Source organism: Artibeus jamaicensis, unplaced genomic scaffold (genome assembly GCF_021234435.1).
Source record: "Artibeus jamaicensis isolate MK-2021 breed Jamaican fruit bat unplaced genomic scaffold, CSHL_Jam_final scaffold_916, whole genome shotgun sequence".
Classification (NCBI taxonomy): Eukaryota; Metazoa; Chordata; class Mammalia; order Chiroptera; family Phyllostomidae; genus Artibeus; species Artibeus jamaicensis.
In genome coordinates this window covers 8050284-8066092 of record NW_026522059.1, presented here as the reverse complement: position 1 = coordinate 8066092, position 15809 = coordinate 8050284, and positions in this window count along the sequence as shown.

Genomic DNA, 15809 nt, shown 5'->3' with positions numbered 1-15809 from the left:
AGTAGAGACCACACGGCTAGCTAAGCCTCTGCCCTTTATAGAAAAGGTTTGCCAATTCCTGGTCCAGGTCATCCTCCAACTAATACAGCCAGCGGTGCCCACTGTGTGCACCAGGTGCCACCTAAGACAGCGAGCACACAGACTCATTTCCTTTCCCCTATTATTGTGCAGGCAGGTGTGATCACCCCACCCCCTGTAGAGATGGGACACTGAGGGCAGGGAGGGCAGTTCGCTTGCCTGAGCATCTAACGAGGGGCAGAGCCAGGACACACACCCAAGCGGCCTGGCTTTTTGACCAGGTGCCACTCTACCTCTGGATGTGACCATGCTCGAGCTGTTGGACTCACCCCTGCGCTGTCCCATTCTGGGGCCCTCAGAGGATGAGCCTCAGAAATACTGCCTGTCCCTGGCCCCCATTGGTTGTTGCCCTCCTCTGACCTGCAGCCAGGGACCAGGTGTCTTGCTGCCCAGTCTCCTCCCACCCCACCTCCAATGGCTCATCTCCTATGGGGTTATTGGCAGGACGGTGGTATCTTTCTTTCTGCCCCACCGTGGGGCCAGGAACCCTGATTCATCTGGGATACTTCTCTGTGCCCTGGCCCTGAGTTTTTACCCTCTTTGAGCTACTGGGGCCTCCCTTTCTGGGGCACTCCCGGTGTCCCCTCTCCTCTCTGTGTTCTCCAGTCCTTTCATTAAAGAACTAGACTCTTGGTGCATAACAAGGGTTGGGGAGGGGTGCAGTCAGCTCCGGGACCTGAGCCTTCACCCCTCTGTAGCCCCAGGGCTGAGGCTGAGACACTCCTATCCTGGGAGGAACAGAGAAGCCCTGGGTTTAAACAGCACAAAAAACAGCACTGGAGGCCTAGAAACCAGGGGAAGTGCTGCCCCTCAGGGCTGGGGGTGGGGGTGTTCTCAGCCGTCAACAGGCCCGAGGCAGGGGCACACAGAACCTGCCCTTCCGGTGGTGGCCCCTCTGCCCCAGCTGGAAATCACTGTGTATAGGCGGAAGATGGGCCATTTTTATTGTGAAAGTGTCTTCTGCTGGCTCCTCATCACCGTTTTACAGACGAGGTCACCCAGCTCATCAGCGGTGACTTGGCCACTTACCAGAGCTGTCTCACTGAGACTCCTGCTCCCCTGGACATGGCGTGCAGTGCCCCTCAGTTCCCTTGCTCGTGTTTCCCCAGTGATTCAGAGTTGCGAGCTCTTTCCGGGTCTTCTGAGGAAGGAAGCTTTTTAAGGGCACATTGGAATCGAGGGTGTGTAGGAGGCCTCTAGGTCAAGGCCGGCCAGGGGATGGAGACACACTCGAGAAGGGGCGTCCAGCAAAGCCCTCTCTGCAAAGGTGACGGTCGAGATAAAGGCCTGAAAGAGCAGCTGCAGGGAGAGTGCAGCAGATGATCAGACAAAGGCCCGAAGATGCGAAACACTTTGGCTTGGTCGAGAAACTTTAAGAAGGCAGGTGTGACCACAGGTCGTGAGGAGGGAGCAAGCTGCCTGCTGTGAGGCTGGGGGCTCGGCAGGAGCCAGGTGATGCTGGTTTGTGGGTTCCGGTAGGGAGCCGTTGTTACTCTAAGAGCACTGGACTGGCGCAAAGGGACTTTGTGGGTAATTCACACTCTAAGGTCGCTCTGGCTGCTGGGTGGGATTGATTTCTGAGTCGTTGGGACTTGGGAACAGGAGAAGGCAAGGTGTGTTTCAGGCGGTGGATGAGCAGCGAGGCCAAGGGCCCTGGTAAAGTGTGGCAGAGAAAAGAAAGAGGGACTGGCATAGTGATCCAGGGCTTCCCGGAAGGATTCAGGGGTGTGTCCCTTCCCCTACCGCAACCTGTGGCCCATGGGCCACATGCAGCCCAGAATGGCTGTGAATGTGACCCAACGCAAAATCATAAATTTGCTTTAAAGATTATGAGATTGTTTGTGTCATTGCGTGTTGCAACATGCTTAATGTATGACCCAAGATACCTCTTCTTCCTCCAGTGTGGCACAGGGATGCTGAAAGGTTGGACACCTCTGCTAAAGGATGCCTTCCTATTCTGCAGTGGCTGTAACTCAGAATCACCTAGAGCTGAAGTCAGAACCCTGGAGCTGGTCAGTAGGTGAGGTGTGGTTCCATTCAGTGGTGTCATTTTCATCACTAGAGGAGACTGAGAGGCAGCAAGGGGAGGTGGCCTGCCCAGGGTCACCCAGATAGAAAAAGGTGTGGAATGCAGACTTGCAACAAGTTGCTCCCCAAGGCCAGAGTCCTCTGCGCCTCACTACCAGCCTGTTTCCGTCCAGGGTCCTCATAGTAACTTGTTGTGTTTACTCACCTCCTGGAAGTGTGTTCTGCAGTTTGGGTGAGGCGCTGTTGTCTGCTGTCCCAGGAATGCCTCCACAGTGTAACCCTGGCGGCATCGGCATGTCCCAGCTTGAGGAAGTATGCTTTCCAGACCCTCCGTGGCTCATGCCCCCAAGAGCGGTTACAACAGACCCTCCATCAGGCCTGCGGCACTACAGCAGTCCCTGCCTGCTAATGGTCAGGTCCAGACATGGGTAAGAAAGAGGCGGATCTCTCAAAAAAGATGTCCAGCTAGGGAGGGCCTCTCCCCACCTCCCTGAACATCTCTCCACCTCTCTACATCAGGCTGCTGAAGTGGCCTGTTGATCCCAGGACAGGTCCTGTCACACCTCATCTGCAGTACAAGAGAGGCTTCATCTCGACATTCTCCCTGCTTCACACACTTTTTTTTTTGGTGGCTCGGCACCCCTTAGGAAGACTGCAAAGACCATTTTTATTTCACTATTTCCTCCTACCTGCCATTGCTCCTAGTGGGGACCTCTGGAGGCAGCTCATCACATTTGCAGAGTAAACTCCACTTTCCTGGTCTAGACCAGGGGTTTCCAGCCAGCTCCCTGGGACACTGTGCAAGAGCCTCCTCAAAAAGGGTAGTCAAACTGTAATGCCAGAGACTGTTGATTATAGCTCTCTACTAGGAGAATCCATGGAAGAATACCAGGAAGAGCACAAGTGTACTGAACGTGTTCTTTGGAGAATTCTTAAGGCAAGGGAGTGGGGGAGCAGCGCCCCTTCTTTGTTCTGCTAGCTAGAGTGTAGAATGATGAACTGGCCCTTGAATTGCTATCTTGAACCATGAAGTAGGATGTAGAGCAGCAAGACTGAAGGATTCTGGAAACTAGAGGATTCTCTACTAGTCCTAAACTCCCTCCCTCCAAACTTTAGGTACATGAGAAAAATACATTTCTATCTTGCTTGGCAGCCAAATCTAATCTTAAGGAACACAGCTACCATATCACTGTGTATCTCAAGCCAAAAGATTTCAGGAGTATGATTTGTGCTAGGTACCAGAGGTGCAAAGACAAGAATTATATATATATATATTTCTCAGTTGGATTAGTTTGCCAGGGCTGCCATTACAAAATACAACAGACAGGGTAGCTTAAATTTAAAAAAAGTTTGGTCACAGTCTGGAGCCTAGAAGGTCAAGATCTGTGTAGGTATAGGCAGGTTTGGTTTCCCCTGAGGACTCTTTCTTTAACTTGAAGATGGATGCATTCTCACATGGCTTTTTCCCTGTGTTGTTAAGTCCCCAGTGTCTCTCTTGCTGTGGATTAGGGCCTTACCCTAATGACCTCATTTTCACTTAATCACCTCTTTGGAGACCTTATCTCTAAATAAGGTCCAGCTCTGAGGTACTGGGGCACTGGGGCTTCAACACATGAATTTGAGTGAACACAATTGCATCTATGACACCAGTGAATGGACATCTAATGGGAGGGACAGACAAGAACTGAAATTAGATTTGCATCGAAGATAACCAAATAATTCTTGTGTCTGGTGAAAAGGCAAGAACAGAAAATGCATGCGTGTCAGGTGACCCCTTGTCCGCATTTTCAAAATGTAAGTGCCTTCCAGTGGTTGTTTGAAGTTTTTTTGTTTTTGTTTTTGTTTTTTGACTTGGCCTTAAACTGCCTTCGAGAGTTCATAAACCCTCCTGGAAACACTTCCCTCACTTGGCTTCCTGGGACCCGCTGTCCAGCATTGCTTCCTGCCCCCTTGGCTACATTTCTCAGGCCCCTTTGCCTGTTTTTGCTCTTCCTGGCCCTAAATTTTAGAGTCATAGCATTTGCCCTGAGGCCTTGATTCATGCATACATCTCCTCCCCTGATTCGCACAAGTCCTTTGAGAGTTCCTCTGATCTTAGGGATGTTGTGTCCTCTTCACACGGCATCTCCCAAATGTTGGCTCCTCCCAGGCCTCCAGACTGGTGCACGTGGCTGCCTCCACCTCATCTCCAGGCAGGTGTCTAACCATGACCATACCCTTCTGCTCTCCCTCCAAGCCTCCCTGTTTGTTGTCTCCTCCATCTTCATTCATGGCAACCCCCATATTTTCAGGCACTTAGGCTACAACCTTAGAGTAAGCCAACCATAGACTCCCATTGTTCACCCATTATATTCTATCCATCAGCAAAATATATCCAGAATATCATCTCCTCTCACCAGCCACTTCCCCAACCTTGGTCCAAGCCACCAGCGTTTTTTGCCTGTGTATTGCAACAGCTCTAGACTGGTTTCCCTCCACCTGCCTTTGATCCTCTATAATCTGTTCTCAAAATGACAGCCAGGGCAACCCCTTGAAATGGAAGCCAGAGCACATAACATAACATCTCTGCTTCAGAAACCCTGGGCCTTGTGATGGACTACAAGGCCCACGTGGTCCAGCTCTGCCACCCCTGATCATGTCCATGTTCTTTCCACCTCGTTCATCGTGCCTCACCATCCAGTCCTGTCACCTCTCAAACCCTCTAGGCAGCTCGGCCTCAGAGTTTTGCACCTGCTGGACTCTTTCCTCATTGCCTGTTCCCTCACCTTTCCCAAGTCTCTGCTCAGGCATTACCATCTCAGTGAGGCCTTCCCTGGCCACTGCCTTTAGTATTTAGCTTCCCCCACATTCTGTGGCACCCCTTCTCTCTCCTGCCTTTATTTCCCTGTGTTGTTCCTGGCACCTTCTAATGTTCCTTAACAATTGTTTGAGTTGACCCATTAGCTCCCCCATCCTAATAGAAAGTCAGCTCCAGGAGGGCAGAGATGTTTGTCTTAGGCTCCAAAGGCACCTGGCATTCCAGAAATAGTTGTGCAATGAATGAATGAATGAATGACTTCAAACCAAAGACAGCCTGCATACAAATATGCCATATATATGTGTGCATATGAGTGTGTTTGTACATATACATATTAGGTTTGCCAAAAAGTCCATATGGTTTTTTCCATAAAATCAAAGACATGTTTTCTCATTTTCACCAATGACTTTATTGATTTGGATATTTTGAATATGTTAGCTATCTCCAACATGGTAAAACATTGATTGTTCTCAATTAATATCTTGATTTGATTGCTATCAACTTCAACAAGTCTACTCGACCGTAGAGCATCATCCAGTGAGAAATCTCCAGCACGAAATTTTGCAAACCACTTTTGACATGTTTGATCAGTCACAGCACCTTCTCCACACACTGTACAGATCTTTCTTTGTGTTTCAGTTGCATTTTTACCTTTCTTGAAACAATAAGGCATAATATAATGAAAATGTTGCCTATTTTCTTTCATTTTCAATCCTAAAATGACCACACAAAAATTCACCAATTTCGATGTTTTTTTAAATGCACTCTGATATGACAGCTGTCCCAATACAATCTAACAAAATTGTTTTAAATGAAGTTAAAGACATCCAAGCGCTACTAGAGCCATCTTAAGGAAAAAAAAAACAAAACTAAATGAACTTTTTGGCCAACCCAACATATCATGATAAAATATACTTTTTATGATTTCAAGCATATATGGGTTTATTACAGATATATATAGCATGTATATCAAGATATATAAAGCCTGTGTGTATGTAGCTCATATCTCTCTCAAAGACCACACCAGGTGCCAAATTGTTTGTGAAGGAGGACACTTTCTGGTTTTCCCGCCGCCTGTCAGGAGGCTCCAGGCAGCAACTCTGTAGTGAATAGGACACATTTAGCATCTGGATTCCCAGGGCAGAGAGCGCCTCATTGCCAGGCAATTTCTACCTCACTTCTGGTTCTCCAGGGGGGCAGGCAGGTCACCGGTGAGGTGCATCTGACTGTGAACACGCCCACGGCCACAACTCTCTGCCCATCTGTAACTTTTTTGAGGTCCAACCCCACTGGAGCAGAGAAAGGCAGGCCTTTCTCAGAGAGCGAGGAGCTGGCAAGTTCTTCAGTAGCTCCTCCCTGTCTCCTGGGTGAGTCTGGCTCACTTTTCCCTCCCCCTAACCCACCTCTAGATGCGCTGGTTTCTTTGTATCCCCAAAGGTACCATCTCCTGCCCATCTAGCTCCATCGCCAGCTTAGGGCTTTGCTGGCTGCTCACCCACCTGTGTGGCTCTCTGTAGTGCATAGAATTGGGTCCCCCACAAAAAAGACAAGTTCAAGTCCTAACCTGTGGTACCTGTGAATTGACCTTATTTGGAAACAGGGTTTTTGCAGATGTAATCTGGTTCAGATGAGGTCATCTGAGATGAAGGTGGCCTCTAACCCAATGACTGGTATCCTTTGGAAAAAGACAGAGCAGAAGGCATGGGAAGATGGAGACACAGATTGGAGCAAAGTTTCTACAGACCATGGACTGCCCGAGGTTGCTGGCACACCACCAAAGGCTAGAGGAGACAATGAATCCTATAGGCTTCACACTGTGAGAGAATGAAGTCCTGTTGTTTGCAGCTCCCCAGTGTAGTACTTTATTATCGTAGCCCCAGGAAACTCATATACCCACCCTTCATCCTTTAATTCTCACCCTAAATGCCACCTCCTTGAAGAGCTTCCTGGACTCCCAGTCCTGACTAGGTCCCTTAGTTACCAGGTCCCCTAGTTACACACTGTGGCTCCTTTTGCTATTTTTCTACCCAGCGCTCACCACCAGCTGTGATTCTATATGGAAAGCTTCCCTGATAGAGTGCAAATCCTCTGCCATGTGCAGCTTGTTCATGCAAGCGGACCAAGTGACCAAGGACACTTAACAGAGCACCCGTGTTGAGTGAAGAATAAATATTTGTTGGATGGGCACATGGCAGTCCAGGGAGAATCTTCAGGACTCCCCAACTTTCTTTATTTCAATCTGCCTGTGTCATAAGACCCCCTAGTCAGAAGGTTGCCCTGGGTGCTTCCCCTGGAAATCCTCAAAGTGCTATTAGTCAAATCAAGTGCTCAACCATGTCACCCTGAGTTACAGTTCATACGAGAGAGACATGTAGACCTGTGAGGACTTTCCAAGTCTGGTCCATTCTTACTGTTTAGCCTCAATGTGTTTTCTTGTTAAGAACATGAACCAGAAATGAGTTTTCTCAAGTGGTGAGCAAGACCTTAAGTAGAAGGAAAAAAACTCCACACATGTAAGTTCCCTTACACGTACCCTCCTCCTCAACTTTCCCTCCCTGTCTCTTGTCACCAGGACCCCCCCCCCCAGTCTTGTCTCTTGGGTTTATCATATAGAATGTGGGTTTGTCCTCTGATGGATTCAGAACAGCCTTTATTAAGCACCTACTATGTGCCAGCTTTTCCACCAGCCAGTTTTAGACTCGGCGGCTTCCTCTTCATTTAATCTGTTCCATAAATCTACATTCCCTATGAAGTGATCTTACTTCAGAGCCATTTCACTGGTGAGGAAACTAAACCTCAGAGGGTTAAGTCTTTGTCTAAGATCACACAGCTAGTAAGTGGTAGAGCCCTTGTCAAATCTAGTCTGCCTGACTTCAAAGACAGAGTTCTTTTTTCCCCCTAAATCTTATAATCGAAGCACCCTGGCTAGAAATTGCCTTATGAGTAGCAAGGGGCTTGATTTGATAAAGATTTGGCCATGCCCGGGGCTCCTAAGTCACTGGTTCTCCAGAGTCTGTTGGGAGAGGTTTGGACTGTTGGGTTTATGGACCTGGGACCTTTGGCGTGTGCTCAGGACACTGCACAGGCCCGGCGAGCACTGCAGCCAGGGTGTTCTCTGCTCTTGAGATGGTGCTTTCTGACTCTGGGACATCAGTTGAGCCACTTCTCCAACCTCAGTTCCTCCAACCAGAAAATTAGGACTGAGATTAGATGAGCTCCATGCTGCTGTCCTGCCCTGCTGATCTGAGATGTTAACGTCCTGGGACTATGACCACCAATGCTTTCTACCCTCGCAAACTCAAGCCTTCCAGTGTATCTAGGGCCCATGGGCTTCCCGGAAGGCACCCATACCGGTCCCTTCTGTCAGAGGCCCTGTGTTCACCATCTTCTCATCCCCTCAGTCCACATCCTCTCCTCTTCTAGAGTCAGTCCTGCTGGGATCCCTGGGGCAAGTTTCTTAACCTTGCTGAGCTTCTGTGTTCTCCTCTATGACATGATCTCAAATGAGTGTAAGTCCCACCTGTGGCTCATTGTGAGGCTTGCCAAGTGAAACAATCACCATTGTTGACCCTGTAGGGGCCTTGACCAGGATGGTCATGGCCTTGAACGGGACAGTCATGGCCCAGAGCACAGACCTTGGAGCTGGGTGGATGTGTCTAATTCTGGCAACACTGCCTATCCACTCACCTGCTCTGTGGATTTGGGCAAGTTGCTTTACCTCTCTGTTCCTCGGTATCTTCTTTTGTAAAGTGCAGTACCAACCTGCCTACCAGCTTGTTTTGAGGGTTAAATGAGTTTATATTTATAAAGCACATAAAACAGTGTGGGGCATGGAGCAAGTCCTACGTAAGAGTTAACAAACACGAGTAGGGCGTCGAATACTCACATCAGTCTGGTGTAGAGGGTTCTACCACAATCCTCATTTTATAAATGCGGAAGCTTCCATAACTTGGCGAAGACCGTGAACCCATGTTGGCTGGAAGAAATGAGAAGGGGTGGGGGGGCCCATGCTTGGGGTTTAATGGTCTCTGATGGCCATTTGGAAAGTTTGAATAACTTTATCTTTGACTTTGTGCTTTGTAATAAAGTCCTGCCTCTGGTCACCTTCATGCCTCCCTCCTGGGATTCCTGGCACCCCCACCCCTCGAGACCCCTTTCTGAAGGTCAGAAAGGGCATCCCCCCCCCGTTCTTGCAGTGACTAGCCTCTGCCTCCTGCTCCTGGTGGGCACCTGAGCACAGGCATGGGAGGGGGCAGGGGCGTGGGGTCAGACCTCGGGTTTCTGGGAGGGGCTGCACTCACCTGCCAGCATCCTTGGACTTGAGGGAGCATGGCATTAAATAGCAAATAAAACGCCCTGCGACAGATCAAGACAGAAATTGCAGAATAACATTAAAAGCTGTTTTTCTTCCTCTTCGAACCAGTCTTTTGATGAAGGCCAGAAAGGTGGCCCTTCTGCCACCTCCTGAGGAGGTGGCCTCCGCAGGCCTCTGAAGGCCTTTGTAGGATCTGCATCTAAAATGTGGGCTATTTTCCAATCCACAGCATCTTTGGTAGCGGATGGTAGGGACATCTTAGTTCTTCCTTCTTCTGTTGCTAGAATCCTCAGGAGCAGAGTGCTGTATTTCAAAGACATGGGGACAGTTACTTTCCTCACAAATGCAGGCATCTCTGGGCCTGCAGGGCTGGAGAAGGCTGTGCCCCTCTGCGCTGCTGCCCTCAGGGCTGTGGGAGGAGACTGGGACTGCAGCTGGAGTCTGACGGCCACACAGGGCAGAACATCAGAACCACGGCGGGGGAGCTCTTGTCTATTCTCACAGGTAATGGACGAGGCTCCTTGGGGGCAGAGTGAGCAGCAACTCCAGGCCGATCCCAGGGCCAGTGCAGATCTCTGACCACTGAGAGGCCCCAGAGAGAGTGGAACAGCCAGTGCGCTCAGCTGGGAGCAGCGTCTCCTTGCTCCGTGCAGGCCACAGCATATCACACAGACAGAACATTCTAGAGCCAGTGAAGGGTGCAGGAGGAGCCTTCCAGGTGGGGGCCAGTAAGGGGAAAGGTGGCCTGGGTAGGATGGGAGTTTCGGGGTCAGGTAGGCCTGACCGTCAGTTTTCCTGTCTCACAAACAGCCAGGCCAGTCTCATGCCCACGGCTGTGTAGGGCATCGTTAAAACCCCCAGATATAGCAGTTGGGCTTCAGACCCACAGAGGCATCCATGTAGTTTTGTTGTTTGATAAACCTGTCACCCTCTCCCAGGAACAGCCTCTCCATCCAGCTAGTCACACCTTTCCGTTCCTCTGGTTACAGGAGAAAGTGGGTAGGGTGGGGACAGGGCACAGCAGACTCAGCTTTAGGGTGTGGTTCCCTTCGGTGACTTTTGCCCCCTCTCAGAGATGTCCAGATTAGCGCTTTAAGCTGCCACCATGGAGCTGGGTCATTTACATACTTTTGACTTGCCTCTACCATTTTCTGACAGTCACTGACTTGACTTTTCTGCCTCTAAGTTGGGCCCCTTGCTGTGTGTTCTGTACACATGGTGGTCCCTTTTCAATCTTTCCTGTGGAGATACAAGTCACACAAAGCACGTTGCAACGATCTTCGGTACAAAGTTGGGTTTCGACAAATGTGTACACTTGTACACCCATCACCCCAAAACAGGAATGTAGGGCGTTTTCATTACCCCAGAAAGTTCCTCATGTCTCTTTCCACTCACCCTTCTACCCCACCCTCACACGGAGGCGACTGCGGCTCTCATTTCTGTTACCCCAGGTTCAGTTCTCTGTTCTAGAACTTACGAATGGAAGGTTTGCGTCTGAACATCTGGCTTCTCCTACTCTGGGGAGTGTTCATGGTATTCATCCAGGCATACCAATAGCCGTTCCTTTTTATTGCTAATATCTTGTTGTCTGGATGTACTGAACTCTGTTTATCCTTTTATCTCCTGATGGCCATTTGAATTGTTTCTGCCATTCGGTGATTATAAATAAGCCTGCCTTGCACTTTCACGTTCAAGCCTTTTTCTAGACATATGTCTTGGGGAAATACCTAGGAGAGGAACTGTTAGGTTATGTGCTAAGAGTATTTTGAACTTTATAAGCAATTGCAACACTGTTTTTTCCAAGTGGTTATTTTATTTATTATTTTACTCCTGCATGAGTGTGAGTTCCAACGGCTCCACCTCCTCACCAATACTTCGTATTAACGGTCTTCATCCTTTTGACCATTTTAGTGGGGGTGCATTGATGTCTTATTGTTATAATTTGCATTTACCTGATGATTAATGGCATTGAGCACCTTTTCTTGTACTTACTGTCTATATCTTCTTTTGTGAAGTGTCCTAGGTTTAAATCTTTTCTGCACTGGGGAAGGGGTTTGTTTGTCTTCTTATTGAGTTGCAGGAGTTCTTAACAATTCTAGATACAAGCTGTCTGTCAGTTATATGTGCTGCAGATATTTTCTTCTAGCCTGTGCCCATCCTATCCCTGTTAGACCTCCCAGCAACCCTGCAAAGTAGACGTTATTGTATCTGCTTTGTGTTGGAGAGGCAGAAATGGAAGCACAGAGAAGTTCAGTGAAATGCCCAGAGTCACACAGCTACTCACTAGTGCAGCGGAAATGCAGAACTACTTGTGTGTGACTTCCAGATCATCCCAGGAAAAAGCCTTGTGTTCCCCCAGCAGCCTGGAGGGGTGTGGTTCTCAAGCCAGTGCCTGAGCTGGGTTATTTCAGTTCACACATGCTTGCTCCGTCTCGCACATACCAGACCATCCTGGGAAGTAGCCACTCCCAGAACACAGTCGGCAGCACCATCTTCTCAGAGAGCACCACGGGGCTTTGAGCCGCTCGGATGAAAGACAAACTGCGGGTATTTTTATGGGCCTCCAAGGATGCTGGCAGGATTACCTCGTGCCAGGAATAACAATGAGGGGCCCAGCTGAGCTTGCTGCCAGCTCTGCCCTAGGAGGCATCGTTGGAGAAGGAGAGCCAGGCGGTGGGAAAAGAAGGGGCCTGCCGTGGGAGGGCAGAGCTGGGATATTTGTCCATAGCTGATTCAAAGAAGGGCTTCTGGGTGCCCAGGGACTCTAATTTGGGAAAGGGGCCCCTGTGGCAGCCACAGCAAGAGGCTGGGGAGGTTTTGTGAGAGTAGGAAGTGCAGCAACTTCAATGATCAACATGCTAATCAGAAGAGCCAGCCTTCACTGAGCACTCCTTGCGTGCCAGGCACTGTGTCTGCCTTGGGCTTCCTTACCGGTGCCAGATATGGTTAGGTGCTTTGCACTTACTGCTCGTAATAACCCCACGAGATAGGTATTATTAAAATGCTCACGGGAGGAAACTGAGGTCCAGAGAGGCTAAGTAATTTGCCTAACGTCACCTCATTTGTAAGTGGCTGAGGTATGAATAGAGGTTTAGTTAATTCTAAAGCTGGTCACTTAAATCCTATGCTCTGCTGCCTTCCTGTTTAACAGGCGTGTGTCAAGTTCCTACTTTGTGTGAAGAGCTACCTTCGATGCCTGGGTCAGAATTTAGTGTTCAGCCAGACCTCTCCCTGTCTTTGGGTCATGTAGTAGATGCAATGCTTGTCCCCCACCCCTGCACCTTTGAAAAGGTGCTCAAAGCCCTGTCCCCATACCTGAACCAGGGAAGGTGAGCTCATCTGAAAAAAAGGGTTTTTGCAGATGTAATTACATTAAGGATCTTAAGATGAGATCATCCTAGATTACCTGTGTGGCCCTAAATCCAATGGTAAATGTCCTTACAAAACTCAGAAGAGGAGAGCAGAGAGGCAGAGGAGGCCGTGTGAAGACAGCTTCAGAGACTGGAGAAACGCAGCCACAGCTAAGGAATGCCAGGAACCCGCAGAAGCTGTAAGAGGCAAAAAATTCTCCACTTGGGTCCTGAAGGGAGCGTGGCTGTAGTGTATTCTCTTCCTCAGCTGTGAGTCACCAAGTCCGGCCCACACGCTGGAGGGGATTACACAAGCGCTTGAATCCTGGTGGGGCAGGATCGCTGAGACAGCTTCCCACACAAGGCAGGAGTCCCATCCTCCATTTCTCTGCCTCTCCCAAGGCATCTGGTCCCAGGCTACACATTGACCATGTGTGGGCTGAACTAGATTCTTATACCCATCACGTGATGCAGTATCACTGAACCCTCCCATGAACCCAGCAAGGGGAGGTGTTCTTCCCATTCACAGAGCGGGTGACTGAGGCTCCAAAGGTAAAGGCCACACAGTAGCATATGAGAGCAATCTAGTGGTTCTCAAACTTGAGCTGCCTCACAATTACCTGAAGACAACTCCTGGGCCCTGTGTACAGAGTTTCTGATTCATAGGGGTGGGGCTGAAGCATTTGCATTTCGGACAAGTTCTCTGGTGAAGTTAATGCTGCAGGTTGGAGACCATGCTATCAGAACCCTTGGAGAACCACTGTGAAATGACAGGAACCCGAACGCGTCAGTAGATGAACAAGTCTGAGGTATTTCTTGCTCAGGTCACAGTCCTACTGGGGTTAGATGGTTCTTCATCTGTACACCATTTGGGGCATATGGACATCCAAAGTCACTATGTGAGGGCAAAGAGGGCAGAGGGTCACATGGGATGTTTTAAAGAGATAAACCTGGCAGGGGATTTACCTTGCTCATACTCCATTGGACAAAACTCCTTCACCTGGCCTCAAACTAACTGCAAGGGAAACTGGGAAATGTAGTCTTCTCTAGGAGGAGCAGACAGCTGGTCAGGGACAGGCTAGAATTTGATGGCAAGTGATTCCCTGCTTCATCTCTTGCCTTTTCTCTGGTTCAGTACTTTCAGTGGGCTTTCTCATATTAACCAGTGTCATGGGACTTTCTTTCTCTTTAAAAACTGAAAAAAGAGTAGAGGAAATAGACATTTCTTGTGTCCATCAGCCCCTGGTTTTGCCAGCAGCCTTCACCCCTTTAGAGGCCCAGGTGCTCAGCTCAACAGCTGTGAAGCACCTTGAAAACTCCCAGAGTGCATGTAGTGGTTTCTTGCATGACTTTTATTTCCACCATCATCTTTAGCACTGCAGGGTCTCCCTGTCCGGCATTTGAGTAAACCTCTGGCTACTGCTCCTCCAATGCCTGCACCCTGGACCTAGGGCTACAGACAGTCTCCAAGGGGAAAAAGATGCTTTTCCTGCCACTCCTGGCCCCGCTGCTGCAGGCTGCTCCTGTGCAGCTGCCTCAGACATCTGCACTTTCCAGCCTTCGTGCCTTTATATACTGTGACATCTGCTTGAATTCCCTCTCTTCCCTCCAGATTCAACTCAAATGACATCAGCTCCGTGAAGCCTCCATCCATCAGTCATTATTCAACTTGTCTTCACCCTGAAGGAGAAGCCTAGACATGCTTCTTTGTGCCTGGGGCCCAGCACTTGTCAAGGCCTGTGTAGACTCCCAGGCCTCTGCGCACACCTGCCTCTCCTTGTAGAGTGTGAGAAGTTCAAGCGCAAAGACTGTGTGGCATCCTTTACTGGCCTTCATCCTGCCAAGTGCTAAACCCTCTCCAAGGTCCAGAGGTGAAGAGTGAAGACTCTGGCATTGATATGACTCCCAGCTCTGACACTTCTGGGCTGAATGTCTTTGGGAAAATTCTTGGCTTCTCTATATACCTCAGTTTTCCCATCTGTACAACGGGGCTAATAATGTGTATTTTTATGAAATAATGCACTTAAAGCCCTTTCAACAGTGTGAAGCACATGGAAAACACTCAAGAAATGCCAAACATCCTTCATTACCCTTGTCGTGACCTCACTATTTTTGCACATACTAGCCATACCAAGTTACTTACTCGTTGACAATTTTGATGGTTTTGCACGCGCTTTGGCTTTTACATTCAACATTCCTTCTGCTTGGAGATCCCTGTCCCTCCTGTTTGTTCATCTATTTAACAGGGTTTTTGCCGAGCTCATAAATATTCATCCTGAGACTCATCTCAGTCAGCCCTTGCTGGCCATTCCCATTGGATTTCCCACTCCTGTTTCAAAGGTCCATTTACTCTTCTCCATCTCTGGGAACATGAGAGCAGCAGAAATGCCCCTTTTCCCACTGGATTTACTACTTTGAACTCAGTTCCTAGAATTATAGTGGGAACATAGTAGGAGCTTAGTAAATATTTGTTGAATGAATGCATGAATGTCACTCATTTCAGAATCTGTCTCCAGTGCCTAGTGCATTGTTGGTGTTCACCCAGAACTCTGTGTCTCTTGCATGTGCCACATCACTCTGAATTCATATCGCCTAAAGGTCCCTTGGGGAGAGGGCCCCTTTTAATCAGGATGTCTGCATTTTGCCTCCTTCTGAACCAGGAGACTTTTCCTGGTCCTGCCTGACCAAGTTGAAAATGACCAGTGGGGCTCTTCTCTGAAAAGGGCCCCTGTGACCGGGGGAACATGTCCAGAGTCATCAAGAACTCAGGGACCATGTTTGCTGACCCACTTCTCTCCATCCAGGATGTCCAGGTCCTAAATCAGTGACTGGAAGTCAAGGAAAAAGGAAGGGAGGGAGGGGCCCTTCCTCACTGACCAGCATCTTAGAGATGAAGATTTGGAATCAAAATAATTGCCCCACTAGTCCAACAGGGTGGATGGCAACATTTGGCCAGAACGGTCCCTTAAGCTCTTCTTTCATGTGCTGGATTACTTTTGGCAGCTGACTGAGGTCTGGTCTTGCTTGCTTTGCAAAGTGGCTTGAGACCTTAATCTATCCCTTTTCCATCTCATCTTCTGTGGTTGCTCTGTTCCTTGGCCTCTTGTGGGTGGCAGGCTGGGAAGTTCACTCTCCCCAGGGCAGGTTAGGATAGAATTTTTTGTGCTGGTGATGGGCTTACTGCAGGTGGTGGTACAGATACCGAAGTTTGGAAGGGCCGAGTCTGGCTTTCATCCCACGT